Source organism: Balaenoptera ricei, chromosome 10 (assembly GCF_028023285.1).
Source record: "Balaenoptera ricei isolate mBalRic1 chromosome 10, mBalRic1.hap2, whole genome shotgun sequence".
Classification (NCBI taxonomy): Eukaryota; Metazoa; Chordata; class Mammalia; order Artiodactyla; family Balaenopteridae; genus Balaenoptera; species Balaenoptera ricei.
The window spans coordinates 50,903,949-50,912,972 of NC_082648.1; positions in this window are offsets into that span (position 1 = coordinate 50,903,949).

Sequence of the window (9,024 nt, forward strand, 5' to 3'; positions counted from 1 at the left end):
CTCAGGAGAGTTTTGTGATTTACTAGCTGGGGAGTAATTTATTTATTGCTGACAGCAAGGCTCTGAACAAGGAACCAGCACAAATAACAATGTGAAATGGTGCTAAATAAAAGTTACTAGGATATTATGTCTTCCCTCACGATACCTGGGGGCTGACTAGTCAAAGACTGATTTAAATTAGTGTTTTATATCAGATTATCATGCCAGGGACACTGAGTCTTCAGAGTATGCCTAAGGATTCCTATATCACTTGACTTTCAAAGAAAAAAAAAAAAAGAAAACATATGCTTTACTGAGGTCTAAAGCTGTGATAGCTGGAAGGTGGTAAACGACTTGGTTGGAAGATTGAAAAATATCAAGAATATTGACACAATTACAGCACAGTGCAGGTTTACCCTAAATAAAGTCTAAGCAGATGCAGATAATGGCATCAGGATAAGAAGAAACACAACCATGCTATTACAACCTTAGCCTTTACTCACTCAGCATAGCTTAAACAATACACTGCTTGTGCACTTCTGTGAGCAAGTTCTAATTCAAAACTCACCTGTATAACAAGGTCAAGGCTTGATTCCAGGATGCCCCCGAAGTCGTCTTGGCAGGAAGCTCTAAATCACAAGATACCTGTTCTGTAGAGACATCAAGTGGGAGAATATTTTTGATAAAAAGAAACGACATCAAAATAAAAGTAAATTGTTTGACATATGGGACTTCTTTTTAACTTTGTGTTATTTAGTGACATAGCCATAGGTTTTTCTTCTTGTTTTTTAAATATCCAGTGTAATGCCCTTTATTTTTCTCAGAGAATGGCTGTAATTCAAGAAGAAAATCACTCTACTGTTTCTCCTCATTACTTTTCACTAAAAGTACATAAATTATTATGTAAAAAATGTGGAAGATTTTGTTCAGTCACTTCAGTTTCTCTCTAATGACATTAACAGCCATATTCATTGGTATTTTATATTTCTAAATTTTTCTCCATATGGCCTTTTTTTTTTTTTTTTTGCAGGTTGTTAAGCAACTTTATTATCCAAATTTTGCAATATTTAAAATATATACTAGAATAGTTTATATACTAAAATGTCCTTATTCTTACATACATTAAATTTTTTACTCTTTTGTATCTTTTTAACTTTATTGATGAATAATTGACAAATGTCATTGCATATATTTAAAATGTACAATGTGATTTTATATATATATATGATTTTATATATTGTATATATCCACACACACACACACACACACATATATATATATATAAAACTATCTCCCATAGGGCATTTTGAATTTAAGATTCTCGAACTTGAAAACAAGTAGGTAGAAAATACTTGCAATTGAATTCTGCTTTCATACGTACATGTAAAATTAAATAAATCTAATTTTATTTCCAGTTCTTCATATACACATTGTGTCACCTTAAAACTACTCAACCTCACTAACCTCACTGTCCTTTATTTCCCTCAACTACTATGTCATGAGTCTTTTTTTTTTAACCATATTATTAAATATTCTTCTAATATATGACTTTATGGCCACATGGAGCCCAACTTTATACTTCTTGCCCTTTCATATTAAATTGATCCCTTATTGTTGGGCATGTAGTTTTTTTTTTTCTCCACTACTTAAAAATGTTACAATAAACATTATTGGACTCGCATCTTTAAATGCATATTTTACAATTTTCTTAGGGTCAATTTCTAGAAGTGGCATTATAGGATCAATGGATATGAATATTGCTTTTTAAATAAGGCAAATTTTTCAAAAAATATGCATAAATTTAAATTTACGTGTTTTGGTCCTAATTGCTTGGCTAGAGGCAGGATCTCAAAGATTCAATGAATTGGACAAGATATTATATGGACCTCTTTGTTATTCTAGGAATATTTTCATATATAAAGAATATATATATATATGCATATTACTTTCCTTCTTCCCTCTAGCCCTCCCTCATTCATAACTTTCCTTTTCTAGTTCTTTACACTTTTACTTTCGTAATATTTTATAATAGTTACTGGATATCTACAATACTTAAAATTCTTAGAAGATTACAAAATGAATAACACCTGCCTTCAGATTGTTACTTGTCTGGTATATGAAAAAAATAGTGGTATGGACTGACTGACTGTATTTCCCCAAAATTCATATGCTTAAATTCTAACCCCCAATATGATAGTATTAAGTGATGGGGCCTTTGAGAGGTAATTAGGTCAAGAGGGTAGAGTTCTCATGAATAGGACTAGTGGCCTTTAAAAAGTGATCCCAGAGAGCTTGCTGGCTTTCTTTCTGCATGTAAGAATACAATGAGAAAAATATCTACAACCCGGAAGCGGACTCTCATAAGAATCCCACCATGCTGGCACTTTGATCTTCAACTTCAGCCTTCACAACTGTGAGAAATAAATTTCTGTTGATTAGAAGCCATTTGATCTATGGTATTCTGTTATAGTAGCTTGAACTAAGACAAATAGATGATATAGATACATATCTACAAATAGGTATATTACAGGTAGAAAGTGCTAAATGCCTTATAAAAGGTTGCATCCATCCAATTATCCATCCTAAGAATGCTTGCTTTATTTTTAATAGTAGGTTCAGGATAGCATGACAGTTTTAAATGAAAACCCCAAGAATATATGCAGTATCAGTGTAAAATGATACTAGATTCCTGACAATAAGCTTCTACCAAAATTTAGCCAGGCTGTATTTGATGAACACACTGTCTTTCTTATTCTTCACCTTGGCAGTCATTTTCAGTAACCCTGCCATCTTTACAAGGACACCGTGGCTTCAATCAGAAACTCAGAATTCACTTTAAAAGGTCAATGAGACAGGGTCACTGTTTCAGGCCTATTTCATACTGATGATGTTATCAAATATAACTCCCTGTGGAGTTACAGAACGAAAGAATGGAGATACGTTTCTGAGTCACTATATACATTCAGGAAACACATATTTATGAGCTTAGACCAATACTACACAATTACATAAAAGTAATAATCTTACTATTCAGCATATTCAAATTAAACGTTTGAATCTATTAATATTTATGCATTAAGTTAATTATTTTCAAGCTAAACAAAATCATTTATTTTAATGGTTTGGACTCAATTGCTCCCAATGTCTACATCATAGCTGCCAGTGATTTAGGCACTAATGGCAAAAGTATTAGACTGTTTTAGGAGTTATCAGGTATAATCATTAGGCCAAACTTCTAAGGTAAATACTATTTGTTATTTTTAACAGTTGAGTAACTAAACTTCAGCAAATTTAAGTAATTTCTCCTAGTTCATGCAATTAGTAAATGTGAGACAATTAGGCCAAAACCAGCCATGTGACCAAGGCCAATGTCAACATGGGAAGGGACAACATAAGGGCTTCAATCTGGGAAGCTTGATTCCTTGAAGGACAGCAAAGTGAAAGTCTCCTATAATGATCAGTTTATCAAATTGAGTATTAATAAATACAGATAACTCCTTATTTAGAGGTTTAAAAAGCACTTTACCAAAACATGTTTTTATCTGTTACAGAAAAGTACATTGGAGTACCAAAATATTATATGTATGTTTGGAATTATAGAAACTCTAAATTTTTAAGGTATTCTTGACTAATGTACTTATTTATTCATATTTATGATGCACTATTAGGTACTCTAAAAAGCACAAAAGTAAATGATGAGACAGACATATTTACTCTGCTCATGAATGTTCAAGGGACATTAAATAAGGACGTTGATAATTTTAAAATTAAATCATAATAAAGTTCTATTTTTAAAAGTTCAATATATACAGTAAAACAGCAAAACATGGAAGGTTTATAACTTGAGAGATACTTTTACTAGCATCAAAAATTCTAAAAATAAATAGATACAACTTGTCTGTAAACAGCAAAATAGTCTATGTACAACTGCATTATGTGATTATGGTTATACATAAATGTAATGCATTGTTCTCATAATTCCTAGTGCTATTTTATACATTAAAGTGGTCATGCAAAAAGATTAGCTCTGATGCTGAGGAAGGAGTTGACTCTAGAAAAGAAAGAAAACAAATGAATGTAGAAAACACCAAGTAAAGAAGCTTCTCAACATTAAGAAAAGAAAAAAAGATATGTTAGGGGAGGTAATTTTTCTAAAACACCATTCTTTATATATTTTCAAAAATACAACTTAAATAATGGAAGAAGAATAAGAGTATTAATAGTTTGCTAAGATTCTTCAAAGTGCCTGGGGAAAAAGAAGTTGAAATAAGTAGAATATAAGCGGCTGCTTGCCAAAAGCGTATCAGAAATAAAGAATAACATTTTTATCATTGTGAATATTTTTCTATTTCTGCGCTTCAAGGGAAGCTAAATGACGCTGACTTTATGTGTTGTATATGGACTCAAACACCATGACAGCCACCTCACTGTAACAAAAGGGTCAAAGTATCGCTGTTTTAGGTCACTAGAAAACATGAAACTATTGCCAACCATGCTTCTCTCTCTTTTTTCCTATGAGAAAATGTTTTGCTTTGTATTGAAGTTGTTCACCTAGAGAAAACTTTCATAGAGCTGGGCAGCATCCAATGATTTTAGATAAAAAATATATACTTCATACTTGATCCTGGAATATGACCACACTAATTCTTTATATTATTTACAAAAGGAAAGACAAACACAGGATCCACTTTCACAACAGTTCAAGTTCATTTCATACCATGGAAAGAAAGAATACCGTGCTACGTTTGGTACGACAGAAATTATACAAAATCAATTGAATACGGAGCAATTTGAATAATTATTTTCATATGTTGTCTCCATAAAAAGAAATGTCCTAAGGTCCAGGGGTTAAAACCAAAATCCATAGAAACATTTTATATCGCACTAGATGACAATGAATCACATAAACTCCTGCGAGAAGGTAGGGAGAAGTACCCGAGGCAGCAGATGCAATGTCTCAGCCACTGTGCAGGAAGCAGCAGGGAGAAGCAAGCTAACATCTGATGCACCTGAGAACAGGAGAACCCTAGAACAGGCAATAGGTATTTCTCAGTTTTAAAACATGACAGGTGGATTCGAGAACTACAGCTGAAACTGAGAAGGTGTCTCTCACCCATTAGGTTAAGTGTGAAGACTTCGGGTGATTATAACAAGGCTGGACCAACCTAACCCTTAAAACACCTTCAATGGAATTTCCAGGGCTCCTTCCAGGACCAGGCACAACACTGGGAAGAAACTTCTGGGAGTAGAATCAAAGCTCGTCAATACAGGAGAAACAGAGACAAAAGAGGGCCAGAGAAGGAACTCAGGAGATGATTAAAAATAAAAGAAACATTATTCCATAAATGAAAACTGAAATGGAAGCAACAGAGGAGTGAATAAATACAACCACACAAATAACAAAATGCTAATTCCTTGAGAGAACTAGAAGGTAGAAAGGAAAAAATATAAAAAATAAAAAATACAGAGATGAAAGAAAGAAAGTGAAATATTGAATATAGACAACATGGAGATAAAAGGAGACCCTAAAGAAGAGATTCAAAGCAAGGACCAGAGTTAATACTAAAAATCATAATAAAAAATAGACTTTCCTGAAATACTAAAGATTTGAAAGTGAATACTGAAAAATCACACTCTGTATCTGAAAATAAAAATTTAGAAGGAACAAGGTACTGTTAACAGAAAAACTCCTGGATATTAAAGGCAAAAAAATCATTTCTATCTTTAGGCAAAAAGAGCAGATGATATACAAAGAATTATAAACAATGACCACACATAGCAATGAGCATTTGTAATTTGAAGATTGTGATTTGAAGTATTATTTCCCATTAAATAAAGATGAGGCTTCTTGGAAAAATAATTATAGCTTGTACAAGGTAAGTTTAGAACTCTGACAGACTCAATAGTAAAAATGGGAAAGTAGATTCCCCGTTTTTGTTTCAGATTAGAACACTGCCTCAGAGGCAACTGGGCAGTGAAATATTCTGCAATGTACCTTATTCATTATCAGTTTTCACTCAGATTTCAAAAGTGACAGATTTATAACATTTGTAAATATTCAAACCCTAGATCAGCACAGTTTAGTATATTTTCTTCACTTTTAGTGCCTTTTTATGTATGCATATATATTCTGAATATTCATACCATTTTGTCACTTGCATGTCATGCAAATATTACATTAAGTCTTGGGTATTCATTGAATATAAAGATTTTTAATTGTCACAATGAATCACCTTACACAAATGCATTTTTAAACTAATCTCTAATTGTATATTGCCCTATTATAAATTATGCTTAGAAGAGTATTCTTATCTCTTGACTGTCTACATCAGGGAGTCTACTATGTGATTTTCCTGTCAAACACGTACTATATGATATAGTTATTTCAAATTGGGTTGTCTGTTCCACCATTAAATGGGTCTGGTTAAAACTGAAGATAATCTTGGAGCTAATACAATTAAAATATTCTCCAAAGAGCCAATGTTACCTAAAAGTCTGATCATATACATAAGCCATTATAAAATGGTTCCACCAGTATTTCAATAAGATTAGAAAGAAAGGGCAGGGGTAGAATAGGGGAAGGGAGGGAAGGAAGAAAGAAGGGAGAGAACTGCTGCAAATAAAATTAAAAAGAAATAGGTGAAAGGGATAAATATAGGAAAGTAGAAATAGCCAAGGGCTAGAGGGTGAGCCTAACTAGAGCTAGGTCCAAGCTCCACAGGACAAAAGAATTCCTAATTTAGATGTTACCATTCCGTGAAGCCATGTGAAACTTATTATACGTGCTAGTTTTCAATAAGCAAACATCAGACACTCTACCTGACACTCTATCAGACACTCTATTTCATTCTACCTGCAGAAAGAGGTTCTATGGCTCCATTATTTAGCAAAGATACATAGAAGAGGAGTGTTCTCTCCCAAGAATAACTACACTAACTAAACTGAGAGAGACTTCTAATTCTGGCAAATGTTAACTATAATCTACTAATAACTTTATTAATAAATGCTTAGTGAAGCAATTCTCAGAACTTTTGCTCTCGGGACCCTTGTTAGAGGAAGTCATCAAGAGGATGTGACTGCCAACTGACTGCAAGCTGGACCTGGACAACTGGAGGCTCCTCACCCGCTCCCTTGTCTTTGGAATGTGCATTCCACCCACCATTCCCACACTAGGAGCTGCTTCAAGGACATAGCTTTGAGAAAGTAGGGTGTTATTGTGACCATCTGGACTGAATATGTGATTGAACCCTGGTCAGGCCTCTAAATAAACTTTAAGATTCTGGCCTGAGGTGCAGAGATCTACTTGTAGGACCTAAGACAGGCCTCATATGTAAGTACCCTTGCTTGTTAAATCTGCCATCTACCAACCTGGAGTGGTCTGCCTCTTCCTTAAGTCTCTCCTTGCCCTCTGTGTACAGGGGCCAGTTTCAGACTTCACCCAGGGAACTCCTGAGGTTGTAAAATAACACCCCTTTAAACTGTTTAAAAATTATTGAGGACTATAAGGAGATGGTGTTCATGTGGGCTATATCTATTATATTTATCATACTAGAAATTAACACTGAGGGAAATATTTACTGATAAAATAATAAACTTATTAACATTTGCATAAATATTGTTTTTAAAAATAATTATTTCTCAAAGAAAACCTTTAGTGAGAAGAATGGCACTGTAGTAAATATTTTCAAATATCTGTAATGACTGGCTTAATAGAAGACAGTAGCTTTCTCCTATCTGCTTCTACATTCAGTCTGTAGCTGTATGTTGTCTTAGTTGAGACAAAAACAGAAACCAGCCTCACAGATACTTAAGAGATGTGAAAATTGAGGAAACATGATAATTGATACCACAGCAAATTCAGCAATCTAAAACAGTGTGTACATTTTCCTCCATAAAATTGATTGATCTGTCTTGAATTTTACATGGATCTTTTATTCGTGCATGATTTTGGTAACACCAGGCATTGATTATTTTAGAAATATTGGTTAACTGAGTTATGCAGATCTTCTAAATGTTTGACACGTTTCATTATGCAGCAACAAAAAGCCATATTTTTAATATTATGGTCAACCTTATTTGTAAAGTATTTAAGTATCTGGAAGCTTTTAAGCATGCAGGGACAAATACAAGTTTTCCAAAATTTTAATTTTCACTTGAAGGCCCAAATTTTGTCATTGAAAAAAATACTGTCATTTTCCTTGAAGTTACAGACTCTGTTCATTGTTGAGAAAACGTATGCCAAATACTCAAGTCTGGTTAACCACAGGTTGTCTGTTAGTTTCTTTTTTCAAGTAAAAACAATTTTTTTGTGAAAAAAGCAGCTAGATCAGCTAGTAGCACAATTGCACAAGTGCTTTTCCTTGAGTAGTCATCATACTTCGTTACACAGTAGAAATGATTTACACATATTTCTCTGTCACACAAAATATTAAAAAGGCATGTACACCAACATTGAGATTTAATAAAATTAATTTTTCTTATTAAATCTTCAAGGACAATCTTAAGTGAAACTGAGTTTTTAATTTCTTTATAGCAAATTTATGGTGATGAAGAATATAATGATATTAGTACATTTGAGGGCTACTGCCTTGTTTTGAGCTACTTTACCAGTAGTTTTTTCCACCACTGTTGTTACACCATCAATGAAATTATCACACAGTGAAAAAGGCACAGAGAAAAGGTAACATAATGTCATAATATTACTATAAAAATAATTTTGACATTGCAGATCCTCTGAAAGTGTTAACAGGAACCACCACGCCCTCTGGGAACTAACACCATAATGAAATAAAACTCTAAACATACAGTATCGCCAATGGACAATCAAATATGACATGCCCACAGTTGTGTTTAAGGAATGCTAGTCTGATAATTTTTTTTATACATCTAATAAATTTCTGAAAAATATATTATTATCAGAACAGGAATGAGGTAAGAGCAGCTAACTATGCCTTTGCTTTGCCATACTAACTATAAAAGGTAGTATAAGACTGTTGCTGAGGGTTTGGGTGCTGTATTCAGATTTTTTTCTTCAATTTCATCAGG